The sequence below is a fragment of the Cetorhinus maximus genome, chromosome 24, assembly GCF_964194155.1.
Source record: "Cetorhinus maximus chromosome 24, sCetMax3.hap1.1, whole genome shotgun sequence".
NCBI classification, from domain to species: Eukaryota; Metazoa; Chordata; class Chondrichthyes; order Lamniformes; family Cetorhinidae; genus Cetorhinus; species Cetorhinus maximus.
The window spans coordinates 42,019,719-42,042,049 of record NC_135902.1 but is presented as its reverse complement, the minus strand read 5'-3'; the positions used below and the strand labels follow the sequence as shown (position 1 = coordinate 42,042,049).

Below are 22,331 nucleotides of genomic sequence, written 5' to 3'. Positions count from 1 at the left end.
TCGCTTCGACAAATGTGGATTAATTAAGGATTTATTAAGGGCAAATAGTGTTTAACTAATTTGATTGAGTTTTTTGATGAAAGACAAATGTGATTGATGTGGGTTAATTCAAAAAACAAGATCCTGGAGGCCATCAGCAATGATGGTCAATATAACTCGAGCGTTTTATGAAGTGCCACATAACAGACTTGTGGGTAATGTTGAAGCCCATGAAATAGAAGAGACATTAGCAGCATGGATTTGAAATTAATCAATTGGCAGGAAACAGAGAATAGGGGTGGACACTCGTTTCTTGAACTGGAGGAAGGTACATAGTGGGGTCCCCCAGGTTTGAGGTTAGGACACCTGCTTTTCTTGATCTATATTAATGGCCTAGACTTGAGTGTGCAGGGCAGAATTCCAAAAATTGCAGATGCCACAAATCTTGGAACTATTGTGAAATGTGAGGAGAAAAGTGATAGACATCAAAAGGACATAGACAGGCTAGTGGAATGGATGGACACATGGCAGATGAAATTTAATACAGAGAAGTGTGCGGTGATTCATTTTAGTAGGAAGAATGAGTAGAGGCAATATAAAATAAATAATACAATTCTAAAGAGGATGCAGGAGCAGAGATACCTGGGAGTATATGTGTACAAATAGCTTGAAGTGCCAGGGCAGATTGAGAAAGCAGCTAATAAGGCTTACTGGATCCTGGGCTTTATACAAAAGACATAGAATACAAAAGCAAGAATGGCGAACCTTTATAAAACACTGGTTCAGCCTCAGCTAGAGTGCTGTGTCCAATTCTAGGCACCAAGCTTTAGGAATGATGTGAAGGCATAAAGAGGGTGCAGAAAAGATTTATGAGAATGGGACTTCAGTTACGGAGGTCGATTGGCAAAGCTGGTACTGCTCTGATGGAGATGCTCAAAATCATGACAGGTCTGGACAGAGTAGAGAGGGAGAAACTGTTCCCACTGGTGGAAGGGTCAAGAACCAAAAGGACACCAAGTTTCAGTGATTCGCAAAAGAACCCAGAGCGTTCTGTGAGAAAAATGTTTTCACACAGTAAGTGCTCAGGATCTGGAATGCACTGCCCGAGAGTGTGGAGGAGACAGGTTCAATCTTGACTTTCGAAAGGGAATTGGATAATTATCTGAAGAAAAAAAAAATTGCAGGGGTCTGGAGAAAAGACAAGTGGGGCTAGCTGGGTTAGGCTTAGAGAGAGCCAGCATCGACATGACAGGCCGAATAGCCTCCTCTATGCTGCAACCATTCTACGATTCTATATGATTTGTTAGCTTGTCAAGTGGCACGCAGTATGCTGCTAAATGATGTCTAACTCTCTAAACTGGGTTAAATGCTTGCATTATATTTCCCCTTTTTGCATTCATTCTTTTTATTACTTTCCTGTTCTGCTGAACTCTTGGCAATAGAGATTTTTCAGAAAATATTCCCTGTTTTTAATTCTACATAAATATTTCCACTTGTTCTGATGCCAAAACAGAAAATAAAAGCAAAAAAAAAAACACCAAGAAAAATAACGTTTCAGAAATCATTGAAAAATAGTAGTATAAAATACCATTGGCTAGTTTTCTTTAAGAATTCACTTTGACTCTTTACTCATGGAGCTTCCCCTTTGACCAACTCCAAGAAGGCAGGCTGAACTCAGTGTCATCCCACCACAAACTAGAAATCACATACAGTCTGCTGTCCGCCCACTAAGTCCTTATTTAGGTATTGAAACATTGTTGGTGCCATTAATCTCAGGCTACATAAAATTGCACACAATGGGATTCCAATGGAAATGGGCTAGTATTGCACAGCACCAAGTTTTCAGCTCCCCACCTGCCTCAATGATGACAGCAGCAATTATCACCCTGCTGCAAAATCTTGCCTCCTGTATGATGAATGGGTTGAATGCTGGCACACCATTCCTCAAAGTGGGGGTTCCCTGTATCAGCCAAACTCCAGCAATCAAGGTGCTGAACACCATATTCGCATTTGTAATTTTCATAGCTTATCTGGTTCGTGGAAATAAATCTGACCATAAATCGGGCAGTGTCTTCAGGCAGGGAACAGAAACATCATAACCCCAAGGATTCCAATGGGACGTGCCAGGATAAAATACACAAGAGGTAGTAAATATGCTGTAATCTGCTTAGAAAGGGAAGTTGGCAATGCTACAGCTCCTGTCACATCATCCAACATACCTACAGATCACACAACAGTGGAATGGTAATGTTCTTTGTCATATGTCACATGACATTACTTTCAAATTTAACAACATCCGAAAATCCACAAATCAAAGAAATGGATCTCAGTAGCGCAAAAATATATTTTATAAGAAAATATGAAAATACACAACCTGGCATAGATAATAACTAATAACAGATGTAAGGGAATTTACAGCAATATAAACTCAGTGATCATATAATGAACAAGCACTGCTTGAACTTCACTCTCATGGTTTATGTTCTTCCTGTAAATCCTTTGATTAAATTATTTCTTTACTACTAACTTCCAGGGATTCAGAGCTATTCTTTGTATATTTCTTAGTGCTGTTGAACAACAGCTAGATTTTCCCTTGTAATCTCATTGTGACATCCCTGATCTCAAGGCAATTTTCAGAAATATATCTTAATGGAATGTAACTGCCATCGTTGTACATAATGGGTGTCTACTTCCACAGATTGCAATTGGCTTAAATGATGCAGTGTGTCAGAATTAGAGCATGTTTGCTGGGAAATTTTCCATAGGTAATAAATGTAATATGTATTTTTCAAAATGTTTGTCAACAAAATTAAAGAGAATATGAAAAAGCTTTACATGTATATAGCTTCTTGCACAATCACAGGACATCCCAAAGTGAGCAAATCGGCAGCTAGAAGCGTCGTCACGGTTGTGATGCAGGGAAATGCAGCAGCCAACTTGTGAACAAACAACAATGAATAGTCTGTTTGAGTGACTCTGGTTGAGGGATAAATATCGTCAGGACACTGGGATGAACTCCTCTGCTCTTCAAAGTGGAGTGCTGTGGATCAAAGAGCTCCAATAGTATCCGAAGCATGAGGAAGGCCTTCATGACCATAAATGACAAATATGTGATATAGATACAATCCGAATAGAATTTAACAGTTCATTTTCAATGCCTGCAGCAGTGTGAAGGTTAAATGTAGATCCTGCTGCAGAGTCGGTTTGAAAGTTATGTCCATTTTTTTGTCTATGATGGATTTTATTTGGCCACTTTTTTCAGATAATGAGCAAACACTATTGTTGCTAGCACCTAATTTATAGCAGTGACTCTTGACTTTCTTTTTTAAATTAAAGAGCATTGAAAGGAAGACATGTGGTTTTCATGAATAACAAAGTCAGTCCACCAAAATTCCAGTACGTAAACAGTGACTAGTCCAAAAACCACAGATGCTGACAGAGATGCAGGTCTGCTGCCATTGTTCTATTAAAATATATCCTTTTATAGGAAGATTACACCCTTGAAACCGGACTGCAGAGGAGACCTTTGAAAATGATTATGGTGAACTTACATTTCCACCAACACCTTTGAGCTGCGCAGCTGTGTATTTAGGAATTTCTAGCTTACAAGCCAGCAGAAAAGCACCTTTAAGTCATTACAGTTAGCTGGAGCTGTTCAGTATATATTTGTAGGTTCTGTTTGAGGTGCTCCTGCTGGTTCCAATCAGTTGTCACTAAAGCACACAAGCCACAATCCTTCTATTTGTACAGTCAAAAGAAAGATTTTCTTTCCTTAAAGCTGTATCACTCCCTAAGCTTTCATTTTAGTTTCATATTCTCCCCCATCTTTTAGTTGTCTAACATTCCAGAGCTGACAGGGCTGCAAGTGTCCCTTTATTATTGGCGTGCAAGAGCATGCTGGAGTCTGAAATTATTCCAATCTGAGAGGAAAACCTTGCCACATGGACCATTGCAGATACAAACTGATTAACCAGAGAATCTAAACACAATGCCCCTTGAAACCAGCAGCAACTTATTGAACATTCTTCCCTCGTGACCTATAGGGTCGCCTTCATTTTATTTCAGATAGCAGATGTGCTTGTTTTGATGCAATGATCTAGTTCTCGAACCGGATGATTTCATATAGAGTATACATTCTACGCTTGAATAAAGGAGATAGATTAGTGTCCATCACCTTAACATTCTCTCCTCTGTTCCAATCCAACTGAGAGCCTTGACTTTTCACCTTAGACAACGCAGCTTCATGTAGTCTTCTGAAAAGGAAATAACATCACATCTTATATTTCCAATGACACCATTTTTAAAAAAAATATAGAATACATACATTATGGGAGAAAAGGAGCAAAGTTAACATGCTCCAAAAAAAATGGAAGCTTCAGCTGACAAGCCACCCACTCACATCTGCCCCCTGCTTCCCCTGCCAAAATCAGCCCAGGCGTGCTCAGATATCAGGCTGCCATTAAACTCTAAGACTTAAGAAAGTACAATGGATACCATCTGGTACTCCACCAGTAGGGTCAAATAATGTTCTCACCATTTAATGTAATTAACTCCAACAGTCTGTCTACAGTTAGTCAGAACTGAGCCAACACAAGCAAAATCCCTCCAAGTCGAACTTCTGGTCATTATTATACTCAATATAAGCACATGGCTGTCTGTACAAACACAGCGAGGAGAAAAACTGAAACCAATATACAAAGTATGAAATTTCAATAAATCTCACTGAACTTCCAAACTATTATGGTTATAAAATTGTTCTGGCCAACATCAGTCTAATACTTTGCAATATAGTGATTGCTCATCTGGGCAACCAGTGCTGCAGTGTTCTTCCAGGGAGAAGTAAAGTGCCACAGTGGTACAATATCTAAAGCTGATCTTCCACTGCCTAACTGCCATTTGTAAATGGTGATAGTATGGCCACTTAAAATCAGGAGCAGACCAATAACGAATACATGGTGTTTGATGTCTGCTAACTTTGGAGGGTATAAGATATTGTAGCAAATATGGCAGATACTGCAATTATCCTAACTGCTAAAATTAACAATTCTGATTGGGTGCATTTGGATCGTTCAAATAAAGCTTCAGTAACCCAATTCAAAATCAAAAACGTGGGACCAAATACCATGGCGAGCAAAGTACTTCTGAGAGTTGGAGAAACAATCAGCATTGCATCAGCAGTTTCAGCCATAACAATACTGGAATCTGTAGCTACTGTACTTTACCAGAGTTAACCTGCCACTGGTGAATCTCACTTTCTGAAATATCAACTCATATCACTGGAGAGTCCACAATGATTGAGTGAAATCAAAACCTTCCTCATCAGATGTTCTGTTGTTGGACTGACATTCACTAGAATCAGTTTACAAAACATCCCTAATGTCCTAGATCATTTGTTTTCTATAATTTGCAAAGCATTTACTTAGATTGGAGAACACCCATCAGTGCGAATTTATTTTTTTTTATTGCATGTTCAGTCCTTTGCTTGCTTTAGGTCCAGAATTGAGATATTCAGAACTGCATTAAGCTGAACACCTAACCCTATGTGAATTTTAAAATCACAGAATAAATAATGACAATAATCCAAATCATAATCTTTATTATAGGGGAAACTGTCGTTGATTTTTTATGAAGGCAAAACACTGCAGATGCTGAAAATCTGAGATAAAAACGCTGAAAATGCTCAGCAGGTCTGGCAGCATCTGTGAAGAAACAAAGTTCATGTTTCAGATCAATAATTTTTCAGCAGAACTGTATTTCCATTTATGTTTAATTTTGCAGGTGGGGGGAGATGGCGGCATTGTGGTAATGTCACGGGAGTAGTAATCCAGAGGTCCAGGCTAATGCTCTGGGTACATGGGTTCAAATCCCACCACAGCAGCTGGTGGAATTTAAAATTCACTAAAAAAAATCTGGAATATAAAATCTAGTCTCAATAATGGTGACCACGAAACTATCATCGATTGTCGGCAAAACCCATCTGGTTCACTAATGTCCTTTAAGGAAGGAAATCTGCCATCCTTACCTGGTCTGGCCTACTTGTGACTCCAGATCCCCAGTAATGTGCTTTGCTCTTAACTGCCCTCTGAAATGGCCTAACAAGCCACTCAGTTCAAGGGCAATTAGGGATGGGCAAAAAATGCTAGCCATGCCAGTTTCATTCCATGAAACAACAAAAAAGAGACTGGTTTCATAAATACCCAAGTAATTTGCTCTCCTCTTTTTATACCTCTCTTACCTTTGTTTTTTTTCATCTACTTTACTCTTGGTTTTGATTTCTCATTGTGTTGCAGTATTTATTTTCTTTCCTTAAATCCCTTTGTTCTTTCTCTGTTGCTTGTTCCTGCCTTAACTTTTGCTGCTGCTTTGACCCTATCTCTCATACTTCTTTTCTTCAGAATGTAGATGGTAATAACCAACACAGCCATCAGAATCCCAGAGATTTTGGGAGGATCTTTGCAATCATCTCCGGAATAATACAGCGAATCAAAGGCTTATTGTTTGGCAGCAGTTTGTTGCTGCCTACATCTGAGGAGACTTGGAATCCTTTCCAATGTAGGTATGAGGAATGCTGCTATATCCTAGAAGTGTGTAAACTATTCAATCAGATATACTGGTCCTGCCAACCATCAACTACTCTTTATTAAGTAGACATGAGTTGATACAGGAATTAATTATCATAATATCAATCAGGTTTGATAATGTTGCATTTTCCAAATCCCTATTCTTTTGGAAGGATAATGCCATTGAGACATAAAACACAGGGCTAGCTTTGTAAGCCTACCCATATGCAAGACATTACAAACTACTGTCTCAAAAATAAGTTAGAATCTTGACTGTATCAAATTCTAGTGTTGGATAGAACCAAGGTGACTTAAAATAAAATGACATTTTGAAGGTTTAAAATGTGAAATTAGGTAAAACCCTTTAGGCTCTTTTGTAAAGCAACTAACTGAGCACACTCCAAAGTGGCAGAACAAGAATTCTTCAGTACAGTACTGCAAAACACTCTTAAATATCATCCACACTCTAGGGAATACACAGCTACACTACAATATTTTATGACAGCCATGAATAATCTTGCATTATTGCAATTAGTGTTAGGTGTTCAGTTCAATGAAAAAAAAACCTTCACATTTTTCCTGAATAAAAAATGGAAGTTCAAATAAAGCAGAATATTAAAAAAAAGAACTTGTTTTCTTTTAAAGAAATTTCATACAAAAATGTCTGGTATATTCTGGGCAGAAATAATGTACATGACATGTTTAGAGTCACTACTATTAAGCATTTAATTTCTCTGAAGGTCACTTTTTGTTCCAAAAATCTATATGGTGGAGATCTTACAGGACCTTGAAATGGATAACCTGGGTAGTATATTATTTCAGTAAGGGAAGATCAATAAATTCTATAGTATCACCTTACTGCATTTCAATATATTCTCTTCTACCTTTGGGCCTAACAATTTTATGCTTAATGATGATTGACAATGCCTGGGTTATTGCTTTACGAAAACAATATCCAGTATTTACTCAAATCTATTAGTGTGCTACCATAACCACGAAGATGCTGAAATACTAGGGATGGGTTTTCCTGGCATTCCTCTCTCCAACATGTTAAAACAGGCGAATCCCTCCACAAAGTTAGGCAAAAGTGGAGTCACCAAGCATGTTAAACATTCATCCACTACCAACACTCAGATCGTTGTGTCTATTGCTGAGCTGGTATGATAATAATTTGAAAAAAAATTCTTCCATCGTCTTGCCCTCAAAAATTACCACCCCTACTCCCGCCACTCTACACCATTTTCCTTGGCAAAAATAAATCCTACCCTTGCACAGAGTGCCATCAATCCATGAGGAAATGTGTTCCAGTGAAGTGGAAGATTGTATACCATTTCACAATGATGAAGTTAATGCTCAGATTTACTGGCATTTTGGTGTTCCCCATTATCAATGGTCTGCCACACAGCAGTTGTCAGAGACAGACAAGTGGAGTTTATAAAGGTGAAGACAGTTTGCAATGCACTATCAGTCCTGGTCATCAACCTACCCCAATGAACGGGTTTGAAAATGTTATAGGCAGAAACTAGCAATGGGAGAGCACTGACCCTTTTCCATGAATGGAGAATGATACAGGCCATGGAGAAGCTAAAAGAGTGCGGGCAAAATTTTACAAATGGCTTACATTTTTCTTGTGATCCTATAATGTTGAATTCTGCTTCCGCCAACATTAAAAGATGTCAAGTACATTTAAATCCTGACTTTATTAGCTAGATACCACTGTTATCCATATGTAGTTTGTACTCCCATGCAACCACTGCCATCTGTACATGTTCTCCATTTTTAGTTAGCCAGGCAGCGATTCACAGTAATGGACAATAAAAGCTGTAATGTTTAAAAGCAGTTTCACAACAAAAAACTTGCATTCATATCGTGCCTTTGCCATAATAAAGCATCCCAAGCACCTTATACAGAGACATTGTAAAGCAAAATATGGAACAGATCCACAAAAGGAGATATTTAGCACAGATGACCAAAAGCTTGGTCAAAGGGGTAGGTTTTAAACAGTGTCTTAAAGGAAGAGAGGGGTAAGGTGGTTTCGAGTGGCAATTCTAGAGCTTAGTTCAAGGCACAGCTGCCAATGATAGAGTGATTAAAATCGGGGATGCTCAAGAGGTCAGAAGCGGAGGAGCGTAGATATCTTGGAGGGTTGTGGGGCTACAGAGGTAGGGAGCGGTGAGGCCATGGAAGAATTTGAACCAACTTTCCCATCTCAGAAAAAAAAGGCATCAAGTTCAAGTAGCTGTAAAAGACAAAAAGAATCAATAGTCTTATCAATAAATTAGCTCACCAGGAACATGCCAATTTTCAAGATGCTCTAAAAACAAACCCCAAGAATGTGACTCAGCAGATTCTTCAGTCTCAAAGCAACTGAAAATCGAACGGTTCATTCACACCTTTCTTCAGTATGTTAAAACAAGCTACTCCCTCCACAAAGATAGATGAAAGCGGAGCATGTTAAACATTCACCCTCAGACTATGTCTACTGCTGAGCTGAATCATGTTCAAAGTGTCCAACAATTGTTAATTTTTAACATTTCAATAAAACCATACAAAGGAATGCGGTTTTAATATGTTCCTAACAGCCCGCTACATTACCTAATTCTTTTCTATTGCTCTTGTCTACGGAACGTTTGAAATGTTTTGTGATAGCAGGAGCTTAATATATTGTGTGGCACAAGGGAAAACACAGATGTCTGATTATTATTGTAATGTCTGTCTGGATGACAGCAAGAATGTAAAAAAGACTAATGGCACTTCCGAGAAACCTGTGACAAACTTACTAAATGCACTCCGTGGCATGGTAACCTTAGAAAGATGGAGGTCACTGACTGCATCCCAGACTTCATGCCAGTGTCCTGTGGCTGAAGTTACAGGTCAGTTGTGCTGTACTTATCACTCTCTAATGATCCCAATAATGGTCTTGGACCAGCCAGTCATGGATGGGAAAGGAACCATTTGGGAGGTGCAAGGGAGTGACTTTTTGGGTTGCTGTTCCACATGTGACGGAGAGTTGAAAGTTCCTGGGTCCCCGGGTCTCAAAAGCCAAAGCTGACAAATTCACCCCATTGTAGCCTGCTCCATTTCCTGCTTGAATCCAAACTTACTAAACAAATGTTTACTGTATGTCAGCAGGTCACAGCCAAAGCAAGGACTGTCTTGTGCAAACTAAATACTCTAGAACTTCTAACTGTAAAAGCTGTATGACCCCATCATATTGTCATTTGGTGCCCATAACTCTTCCCCAAGGCCCGAGAATGAAAAACAAATTGTTGAATTGGAGCCAAATCACAACAAAGCCCGTCTCAGTGGATCCCAATACTCCTCGCTTTCACTCCAATTTTATCTCTCGGTTAATTCACTTAAAACTAAAGGTCTTAGGGTTAATTCAACAACACAGGCATGGGTACAATGGTGCTTCAACAGCTGCTAACGGCGCCACTTTTGCCACTGCGTTATTTTAGAGATTTTAAACGTTACTCTTTATTTTAGTTATTTACGAATAACTTAGAGCTGCCAAGATCAATACCAAAATTGTTCTTTGTATTACTCTGGCTGAATAATGGTCCAAGGACACAGATGAGCAAGGCAACGTCATGCTGAGCCCAACCCAAGTGGGCATGGAAAATTCCGTCCAATGTAAACAGGCTTGTTTCCCTGAAATCATCCCCTGAAGCTGTGGCCAAGATAAGCGGGGGGAAGCAGGGGTGAAGGAGAAGTGTCAGTTGCGAGTTTGAGTTTTAACACATTCTCACTTATTTCAGTTCTGCCTGGCTTACGATTGGTAAACCTAAAACATTCTGTGAAAAGAACACGTTAGTCATATCAATGCAAAGTCAATTTTTTGATTCGTTCGTGTGATGTAAGCATCACTGGCGAGGCCAGAATTTATTACTCGTCCCTAATTGTCCTTGATCGGGAGGCAGCAAGTTACAATCATGATCCCAAGTCTGCGTGGTGTAGGTATTCCCACAGTGCTGTTGATTAAGTAAGCCTGCTGTTTAAAATGTGTCAAAAGGTTTCGTTTTAATGCAGGCGATAGGTCAAGAAAGTGAAAGCGACAACTTGGTAAGAAAATGCAGCAAAAGTTATACTCATCACAGCTCATTCAAATAAAAATACAAGCCTACGAATTATCATTGATTATACTAGCAGGTGAAGCTTATGTGCTCATATTCTGTCCTTTTAACAGAGAGATTAACAGTTTACTTCAACAAGCGTTGCAAACAAGTTAAGCAATCATTCACTAAAATCGCCAACGCTGATTTCAAGCTCTAATGTAATTCTGAAAAAAAAAATGCTTTGGGTGCTACTTTACCAGCTTTCAATCAAGTGTGATAAGAGATTCTACGGGCAAGACAGGCTTACTAAGTGTCTCATGCCACCTTGAGCAGCTTGTCTGTATTGAAGCAGGGACAGTAATGTGATTTACAACAGGCAATGGGTGCGCTTGCTTAAGGAGAACATGAAGTGCGAGCCAAGGCTGCAAAACAGTGATTTCTTTCACTGATAACTTGGGCAGATGGGAGCGTTAATACCTACATCTTTAGCTGTAAAACAAAGTAGCTTAATAAAGCTGGAAAAAGCAACATGATCCGCGCGTTGTTAACAGGTCTTGAACTGCACCACATGTGCCAGTCCATCAGCAATTGACCCAGGTTTACTTGCTCAAGCAGCTGGTTTAAATTTTTCTTCTGTAATCTGGCTGCCACTCAGGGCATACTTTCTACCAAAGGTCTAAGTACTTCTAACGCCTCAGTGGTGTACATGGTAGGACATGAAGGGGGACTCTGACACGCTTCCATTATGGCCTATTTATTTGAAGCCAGCACTTGTGTTAACTGCAAAATATTTCCATGCTGCCACAAACATTGTTCACATTTTTACCCAGACAGCTGTGGACCAGTTTATCGTGCTGTCGCTCAGCAGGAGGGCTGCTCCTCTAAACGTTCCATTTATACAAGCGGCTTCAAAACGAGATTGCTCATCTGGTGTCCGTTCACCAAGAGGCCTGTGCACTTGTTAACTCGCTGGATTCGGCTCTTTATTGTTATCTGATGCTACAGCAGAACAATTATATACACAAATAGTAACGTGAGCAATTATTCCATGTTACTCAACGTGAATTTATTTTTTAGTCCAGTGTATTAAGAAAAAACAACTTGTATTTCATGACCTCAGGATTCTCAAAGCATTTCACAACCTTCAAACTTTAGAAGTGTTGCCAACGTTGTAATGCAGGGAGTCGCAGCAGTCAACTGCCGTGCAGCAAGATCCCACAAACAGCAATAGGATAAATAACCCAGATCGCTTGTTTTAGTGGGGTTGGCTGAGCAATATAAATTGGTTAGGATCCTCGCTCTACTTGTCATAGGATCTTTTCCATGCACCCAAGAGGGAGCAGGCAGAGCCTTGGCATGAGTCTAATCTAAAAGGCTGATTAAAGTAAAAGTGCAATCTGCGGCAGTTCGATTAAGTGATTCACCACCACCTCCTAAAGGCAAATAGAGATGGGAAACAGAGGCCGCACCCTGTGAACAAAATGAAAAGAAAAGCCCAAAGATCTGCCGCCATTATGATGATTTCTATTGGACGGGCTCTGCAAAATGGCGGCGGTGTGCTTCTCGAAGGAAAGTTTTTAGCAATGGCTGCAAGTTTTTAGCAATGCAATGTCGCTGCTCAACACCACACTAACCTTAAGTCTGGGTCATGTGCCTTCTTACATCACTGTGCGGGCGGTACAGTACTCAGCCTCACATTCATCCTGTATGTGCCAGACCCTTATACTACAATTTCCACTGTAGTTTCAAGGGGATTTCATAAGAACCATCTTTGACCTGTCCAGTTCCTAGCTTTCCTAACTAGAGTTCCAGCACAAGTGCCATCATGCGAGGGAATGGTTGGGTAGTGGGAACTCCCTTGATTAGGATTTTCCATCCCCCATCTCTTAGTCAAGGCCTGGTATAGTGTCACTGAAAAATGTTGGAAATGTTGCTTAACTGGGGGTCCAAGGCAGAACTAAATGTTGGTGGAATGCAGATATTAGTCTGTTATGCTGACTAAAGCAGAAGCAGATCAGGGCCAAGGCCCTGGTAAATGCAGAGTGAAACATAAATATTGCAACCAGCCCTTTAACATATATTAGTGAGTTAAAACCACTGTTAATAGACAGAATGACCGGTATTCTTTATAGCTAGCCACATACTGATTGGTGTTCTGATTTTGTGTGTGTTATTTATTGTTGCTATCTCTTCAATTGTGAGACTTGATTTTGGGGATGGGGGGGGCTGCGGGGGGAAAGGAGGTGAGAGTCAAACTCCCCCTTATCTCGGCAGCGTAAGGCTCAAGTGATTTTAACCTCCAGGCCTCAGATGCAGCTGCCCAGCAAGTAGGAGCATGATTTTGAGTAGCAGGGGCCCACCAGCTGGTACTGAAGGAACGGCACTTGGGAAAATCGAGAGAGAGGTCGTCAAAAGGGTCTTACATTTTGGAACGGGATGGACCCTAGGGAAAGAAAGGCCTAAATTGTTGTGATACGATGAGATGCAACTTTAAAGGTGGGGGGGGTGGGGGGGGTATGGTGTATAATTTTTAAAAATTTATTCTTTCATGAGATGCAGGTGTCACTGGCAAGGCCAGCATTTGTTGCCCATCCCTGATTGCCCTTGAGCGGAGTGGTTTGCAAAACCATTTCGGAGGGCAGTTAAGAGTCAACACGTTACTGCGTGGTCTGGAGTCACATGTAGGCCAGACCAGGTAAAGGTGGCAGATTTCCTCCCCTAAAGGGCATGAATGAACCCAGATGGGTTGTTATGATAATCAATGATAGTTTCATGATTACTATTCCTGGGACTAGCTTTCTATTCCAGATTTTATTAACTGAATTTAAATTCCACCAGCTGCCGTGGTGGGATTTGAGCCCATGTCCCCAGAGTTTTAGCCTGGGCCTCTGGATTACTAATTCAGTGACATTACCACTGTGTCTCCATTGCCCCATAAACTGCTGTCAATCATTGCAATCTCAACAGGATATGATGTATTAGTCCATGACTTGTCGTCAGTCTGCAAGCAGCCGGAGTGGATATCAGATGCACAGACGTTTAGCCTCCCAGTTAACTCTCTGTATATAGTCTTACCTTCACGGTTTTTGAAGATTTGACTGAGCAGAATACATACCTCAATTCCTTCACATCCAGCAAAAGAAAAGAACTGGTATGAAAATGAAACAACTATCAAGCCAAACTGTGTATAAGGATTCTGTGACATTACAGGGATTCTTTACACCGTACCTCCGTTCTGGGATCACACCTCGCTCCAGTCAGCAGGTATCGGGTCCCTGTAAAATTGTTTGAATTTGGGAGAGCTTAAATGGTAACAGTCTACCTGCTGCAAATATTTAAGCAGGAACAGAAATGAAATAGCAGCGTCTAGATGGTCTCATTTTCAGCAAAGCTCCTAGACAGAAGACAGTCCTTATTGCCGCTTCTGGGGAAGTTAAAATGCTACAGACTGGGCCAGGGAGAACAATACCATCTAGTAACAGCCAGAAGAAGCCTGTAAAAAGCTTTTGTTTGCTTTCACTTTTGAAGTCTACAGGCATTTTCCTACTTAAATCACTGCTCTGTGGGTGGAGCTTAGAACTAAACAAGGGAAAAAGAAAGAGCCTCAACAGCGCCACCATTGAAGTCAAGCAGTAACCTTTGACCAGCTAAGGCAGTGACCACAAAAGGTACTGCAACTCAGATCTAATTTAACTCAAAAAGCTGCAAGAAGCCCGATAGCTGTCAAAAGCTCCAGAGAGCATAAAAAATCCTGCAAAAAAACTAAAAGACGATAACAAAATTCCTAACACCCAATTGGAAGGCAACGGATCTCCTAACTGAGTTGACTTCACTCACAACATGTCGAGGTGGGTTTTCGGGACCTCAGAGTTTCCAAAAGGAGATAAACAAGTCATTAAGATTAAAAATTGCTATCGGCAATGAAGGCCTCCACAAACTGAAGACGTCAGATCTGCCAGATGACCATCTGAAAAATCTGGCTAAAATATGGTCAACGCTTGAAGGTCAATTATGAGTGAAACTCGACTTCAGAATAGAGTGTCTGGAATTGTCTTTTATGCAACAACCAACAGAGACCATTGACCATTGACAAATACATGCTGCATTCAAGACATGTGGCACTAGAGGACACTGGAAGCACCAATGTAGAAAACAAAGGCTAAAACAAGTGAGTTGACATCTTGAGAGGCCACAACCAGACAGGTACAGCATTCCAAACAACCAAGAACAAACATACCAAAACTATCAAGACAAGATCCAAAAAAAATGTCTTGTCAAGCTATATAGTCAGATGATGAGAATGATCAGACCATAGATAAACAAACTGAGCAAACTTTCAGCATGGTGAACATCAAAGAATGTATTCGCACACTGGTACCTGTAGAAGCCTTTGCCACTGTCTGGACTATATGCCAGCAGATACAGGGTCAGCATAAGTTCTATGCAAAATCTGATACTGGTACAGGTGCACACATCCTTCCACTTCAGACACTGAAATGTATGTGCCCACAGATGTGGCAGTTGACGATTCAGCCAACCAATGCCCAACTACTCGCATACCATGGCTCAAAGAATCCATCCCTGGAATCCATTGTACTCGCGTCGCTACAAAAACTCACCCTGGTCACCCCCGATACTTTATATTGTGGGCACCACACCTCCAGTAATCTCAGGCCTACCAGCATGCAAGGATTTGTCCTTAGCCACCAGCTACGGTATCAACTAGACAACAACAAGGACCAGTGACCACAAGGAGCACCATTGGAAAACCTGTACTTACACTGGGAGATCATCTAATGCTACAGTGCAGATCATCAGTCAACAAGCTACGCAACACTGTCTGAACCAAATACGGATACCTATTCCGAACATGCACACTTAATCGTACTGTGGAACCAACACGGAATTGCTATTCAGTGGACAAACCTCCCCAGTCATCACTCATTGGTGTTCCCAAAAAACTAGGGAAAGATGCCCATGACCAACATGTGGGTAATGAATTTCCCAACCTGAACGTCAGACAGAAAGTTTGGGTACACCACCTAACTTACGGCATCTGGAATTCAGCAGAAATCATCAGCATAGGCCCAGAACCAAGATCATATCAAGTCTGAACATCAAATGGCATGACAGAGTGTGAGGAAAGAAGATACCAGATCAGAACAAACCCACATCCAGAAACACTCGGTAACTCTATTGTGACTCAACACAATCTAAGATACAACACAAACAAAACAACCCCAACCAGCATTCTGAAAATGTACAGCAGTACAGCAGCCTCCAGTAAAGATCACCATAATTAAAGCTGGACAAATACGCAAACCACCGATACGTTTCAGAGACTTGTAAATTTATTGCTCCATGTTAAAGTTTATTCAGACACAACAAGGTTATCTTGTTTTGCTGTCATATAAATAGTTTGATTCGTTAAAGTTAAACTTTTGGTTAGAAAAAAAGATGTTGTGATATGATGACATGCAACTTTAAAGGGATGTATCTTAAACTGCTATTAATCACTATTACTTAAGACAGAATGTGATTTATAAGTCCCATGCCTTGTAGTGAGTCTGAAATCAGCCATAGACGACATCAGATATACTCCCGGAAGTAAAAGACAGTAAAAACTGGGAAATAAGAGTACTGGTCCAAACTGATTTTTCCTTCTGGGCTGTAGGTAGTCTCCCAATTAACAGTACCTGTAAAGAATCCACATTGTTGACGTTGGTTAGTTGGTTGGTTGAATTATCAATTACCACTTCTATGGGTACATACATTTCAGTGTTTGAAAATGGAAGAATGTTTGCACCTTGTGGATGACTGGCACTTTTACATCGAACGGAAAAAAAATGTGACATAAACCTTCCTTATGGTAGCTAGGAAATGCATTTGGACTCCTCCATGCCCATAGGAAAGTAATTTTTTTTAAAAACTTACCTGTTTGGGTACTTTCTGATCCTCTTCCCACTGTGTTATCTCCCGGGAAAGGAACAGCAGTATACCTGTTCAAACCATCAGTTAAAATTGGCATTTGGGCTAGAAGTCATTGGTTGGACTCCAAGCTGCATCTTTCAAGGAGGACCCCTTTGGAAATTTGGCTCATCCATATGTTGTTAACACATTTTCTATTCAGACATTTAGCTCAAAGGTTCTGCACAGCATAAGAGTTATTCTTTGGTGATAGGATCATCCTAATGAGGACCTATTCATTGGTAGCATGCATTTATTCCTTCTGATGTGTTGGTGGATGTGATATGGTCCTTCTATAAAACAGGGAAAATAGAACTAAAAGCATAGTATAATTTTAGTGATAATAAATGAGTGCAGCATAATGAAATGCAGTTTTACAAACGCACTTCTGGAGTATTATGTCCAATTTTTCTCACTGTATCACAAATGACAGAATGCAAACATGCACTCAAAATTATTGCAAGTGGAAGATGAGCAAAGATTTATATAGCACCTTTCATGTCCTTAGGGTCCGCCGAAAGTATTTTCTACATTTCAGTTGTAATGTAGAAAAAGTGACTGTAAAGCACTTTGGGACATGAAGGTCATGAAAGGTGCTATATAAATGCAAGCCTTCTGTTCTTTTCAGCCAATGAAGTGTGGTAACTGTCGTAATGTAAAATGCAGGAAAGGTAAAGGAAATTCAAGGTGTTCTATCTGGTAGGAAGGTGGTTAAGGGGGAACTTTGCAGAGGTAACATTAAACCCAGCATATTACTTCAAATTAAACCAATGAAAAAGAGCAGGGAACACAAAGTTAATAGTAAATTTAGAACAGATTTTAGGAAGAGGTTCTTTACTGAAAGAATGTCGAGTGTTTGAAATAATTTGCCAGGTCGGGCAATGGAGACAAAATATCATGGATGTTCAAAAATGTGCTTGGATGCAATAATAGGAAAGTTAATGCATCATTGGGATGAATTTCAAAGGGGCCAATAGAATTTTCTCATCTTTGATTTCTCTTTGTAGCCTAGACATTATTGCTGGGAATATTACTACACAAATGCTTTATGCGCTCATATCCAGTTCCTCTCTCAATTGCTGTAATTGAAGAATTAACTCGTTTAAAATGAACAGGCTAATACCACTATTAAAATATCGGAGTAAAGAATCTGAAATGAGCAGCCCACATTAACACAGGCAACAATAATCCCCCAGCCTTCTGATAATCTTAGGAGCGATTCAATTCCTCTTTATTGCACCGTTTTTTTTTTCATAATGTGATTCATGTTGACTTCTCTTGTTTTTGATTTGATGCTGCCCACACGCAGTCGGCACTTGAATGATTAAAACAAACACACAAAAGAAAGAATTTAACAGGCCTCTTCTAAATCAGCGAGATTAATATGCTTTTAATGGGATTTGTAAAAAATGAGCTAAAGTATACTGTCATTTTTCTGAATTTCTCCAATGGTTTTAAACTCCCATTTTTCTTTCCTGTGAGCTGTTGGCTGATCTCTAGCTTTTAAATAAGACGACAATATCATTAATTTCTTCCCTTTGAGTTTGTGAGATTGATCTGGAACAAGATTGAACGTCACAAAAAAATTAAGTGAAACAGGGCACTGGGCCTTAGAAAGGTAACGTCAAGGAATAGCACCTCATCTTTTGGTTAGGCACTTTACAGCTTCCCGGACTCAACATTGAGTTCAATAATTTCAGACCGTAATAGCGACACTCGTTTCGTTTCCTTTTCTTCGCATGTTTTGGTTTTTCTCTTAATTTTTGCTTTCAGTCAGCAGCACACCTACTCTAGGCACATATTCTGTTTCTTTTCTTGCCCCATTGCCACTTCCTTTTGACCTGGAAGACTAAATCTCCTATGACATGCCCGTTGAAGGCATGTCTTATTCAGCACTTCAATTATGGACTATCGCTTATTTAAAATGGACACTGATGAACTGTTAAGATGGCCTTCAAGGGTCAGGTGACCTTTGCAGCTTCAACATCGACTACCTGAAGCTTCCACAGCGTTCCTAATTGCATCGCCCCGGGTGGGGGCCTCCCCGTGGAATGGACGTATCAAGACGAATACTATCTGTGGAATTCACACTTGCTATTGTTTGGGCTCCCATGGGCTGGATTTTCACCTTTGTGGGTAGAAGGCGTCAGGAAGTTTCCTGGTTAGGCATGCCCAAAGGCAGGATTTTTGTTATGGGAGGGTGGGTGCATGCTGGGGTCAGGCCCGCCATACCCAAAAACAAGGGCGGAGGCAGCCATCGGGGCTGCTGGGTGTAGAGGCAGGCTGTTTAAAAGACGCACTGCAATGCTTTGGGACTCCATCCCAGTTATAATAAAAACAGTAAAGCCCTCCAGTTCACACCCTACTTTATCCCCCATCAATGACAAGCCATTCCCCTCCACCCAGTCCCCCATGGCCTCTCATAATCCCCATCCGAAGCGATGCCCGCTACCCATGCCAAGTCAAGCACTTCCATGCCCATTCGCCCACTATACAATCTGTGTAGAACCAATGAATCCTATAGTGACAATAGGGTGTGTTAAAAATTCATTCATAAAAATTACATTTACCACAAGCCTATAAAATATCAATCATCCAGACCCTTTAATGTATCAATAGCAGAAACTGCAAGCACTTGAAACCTCTATCTTGTGTAGATAAACACTGTGAAATTGACAGAAGAGATATGAGAGCCAGAGCTCTGAATCAAGCAAAGTTTTTCCTGGGGCTCAGCTGTTTTAATAGTATAATGACTGTCTGGGCTCTCAGCCAAGGCTTGGCGACTGTCTTTCTACCACAAACCCAACACGTGAATTGTAAACAATTCTTTTGGTTCAACGCTTGAAGTGTGTGCACTCTCTTTAAAATGTTTCTTTCTTGAGTGTGAGGTGTGCGAATAATATAGTGTTTAGATTTTAGGGGTGAGTGTGAGAATGAGAGCTTGCTGATATGATTTCTAAATTGACCACACACACTAGGGGCTAAGAGCCACACTTATCTTCCTTTCCAAAACCACATTGATTACGGGCAGTACATTAAGGGAATTGGGCGTTTCAGTTTCTCTGTCCTCCCCTGTCTGTGTCATCTGCCCTTCACCCTATCACAGACCTTCCTTTTGTCCTTGCCCCACCCACCCCTTGTACAAAACATTTCTAACTTTTCCCAAGTCTAAGGAAAGGTCACAGAACTGAAATGTTAACTGTTCCTCTCACCACAAATGCTGCCATAACACTGGAAGTACTCAGCAGGTTTTCTGTTTTTATTTCCAATTTCCAGCATCCTCAGTATTTTGCTTTTTGACCAGTAATGTGCCAAACTGTGACTGCTTAAATCTTTTCAAAAGCACATACATTTTCTTTCCTTTTTTTTTTAAATCCTGGTCACCACACACAATTACTGAAAGCTACAAGGGCAGTGTTCTTGCCATGAGCTCCTCCTGTATTACCTTTCAGTGTTATTCCACATTACCGCAACATCGAGGCACGACCTAACTGAAGAAGGTGAGAATGTCAGTTGTCTCCTCTTTTCAAACAAAATGCTTCATGAATGTGGAGCTTGCAATCAGGAGACCTGGCTGACTTACATTCAAGGTGGATAGTTCTGACCCTCATATTTGTGGCTCTTTCTGGTCTAATAGTGCTCTGGGATGAATTCCCTAATTTTTAAACTATTATGTTTAACTATTGGTACTGCTGATAACCTTTTAGAGACTGATTAATACTCACATAGGCGCAGATGTGGTTGAACAAGGTGCTTCATTTATTGTCTGCAGTAACTGAACTAACAAAACAACATGGACTCTGTGGCCCCACAAGGCACTAGCTTGCAAAGTACGGCAAGCTCAACAAGACATTGAATACATAACATAAACATAAATTGTTCACTTCAGCAGTTGGCCAATCCCAAAAAGCAATAAACTATTGAAAAAGTTAAGCATACTGCTGTAGGAATTTCCAAAATGACATTTCCAAAACAATTTTCCTGACTCTGGCTTTTGAAAAGAAACGAATTGGAAAGATGCAGTTGATGAGTGCTCACAATGGCACAGTACAGGCACAGGAATATTGTTTTTCTAATTGTTGTGGTGCTGATTTGTAGGTACAAATTTGACTCTCTGCTACTCCAAACATTATTCTTGAAATTAGGTCTTGACTAAAAGAACAAATAAACTGAAAGGTTATCTTTTGATCGCTAATGAGTCAAGTCACAAGCAGCCCTATCAGTCTCCTAGCTTTCTTTCTGCCCTGGCCCTTCTGTCAGGTTTTGTTTGGAGAATACCAGTCTACAACAAATCAAACATCAGAACGTAGACAAAATTCTAAAATCCCAGAGTAGAGATCAGGGCAATTCAATTGACATTGAGTGTGTTTAAGTGCTTTTTCTGTTTATTTGGCTAAAAGATGTCTATTTTTTCTGCATTTACCTAATGGAGTTTTCAAAACACAAGTGGAAATTTTATGGCAATATCAGTGTTAGTTACTAAAGGATTCATGTGATGGTCAGGCAGAGATATGGACACAAATAATCACCCTTAACCAACCGCCATGGCAAATGAGAACTGCACCTCAACCCCAACAATTCTCATTTTGGAACCAGTTCATAGTTTAAAGATAGACTAACCTGTAATGTTACTTTCCATCTCTCTATGTTTCTGGTTCTTATTTATAAATGTATAACAAGAAATCGGGAGAGTACCATTTAATCCGACAGTCGCTTCAAAACTGATGTCATGTGCCTGTGGATGAAAATTTCTATTGGCTGTTCCTGTGATCCATTTATGGGCTTTTTGGGCAGATTCTTGACAGCAGCTTCAGATGATATCAATTATATTTGATTTTAATGTTAGTGTATTTGGACTCCTCAACGGGTAAAGCAAAAAGTTGTTTCAATTGTATCCAGGTCAGCATTAAGCATTTCCAGATCAAGCATATAGGGTCAACTGAAGTTCAAAGCTCTTTCTGGATTACACAATAATTGAGCGGCTGCACTGAATTAACTTCAATTTCAAGACGGTCGATGGATGTTTGACAACACATATAGCACACTGTAGTAATTATTGTTTTATTTAGTGTGTAATGTACCTTTAAGAATAATATGTTTTAGGAAGATCACATGATCGGTAGCAACCAATAGGAGAGTAGCGCGGGCTACCTCAGCAGTCAGTGTAGAGATAGAGTTGGAGTTGAAAGCACACATGTAGTTGCTGCTGAGTACATGGTAAATAAACTTTATGATTCCACCCAAGAAGAGTCTGCAGATTAACTCTATCATTAACAGTAGCAACTCAGCCATCCTTACAACAAGCACTCAGAATAATGATTCCCGTAAAAGTTACGAACACAAATTGCAGTCATACCACGTATTTTTACAGTCCTTTTCTCAAGAATACATAAGTATTCAGTGCTGCCCCCTCCCCTATTCTCCAAGAGTTCCCAATGCAAAATGTGCTCATTATCAGTCACAGGTGGGTTGCTCCATTTGGCTAGAGCAGCTCTGTATTTTTAGGAAGAGAAACCCATGACTATCAAGAACCTCCAGGATGCAGAGGGTTGAGACAAGGGGAAGGAGTGTGGTCATGATGCCTCTCATGCCGAGTTTACCTCACTGTCCACCAAATACAATGTGTTGTGGCCACTTGAACAAGGTAACAGAGGGTTAGGACCACCCCTGAAGTGGTCTGGGCCAATTTCCAGACAATTTTTGAATTGGTTTATTTATAACTACTCAAAAAAGTGCAATTGAATAATGAGCTCAATCACCAGAAAGA

General features: G+C 40.2%; 1 long non-coding RNA gene across 1 annotated transcript; it reads right to left on the bottom strand.

Moving 5' to 3' along the window:
* Positions 1-1,366: 1,366 nt before the first annotated feature.
* LOC144699576 (uncharacterized) lies at positions 1,367-20,374 on the bottom strand. Its single transcript, XR_013580565.1, has 3 exons — positions 20,290-20,374; positions 16,532-16,857; positions 1,367-4,232 (listed from the first exon to the last, which is right to left on the bottom strand). It is a non-coding gene; the product is annotated as an uncharacterized LOC144699576 (long non-coding RNA).
* Between the last annotated feature and the right edge of the window lie 1,957 nt (positions 20,375-22,331).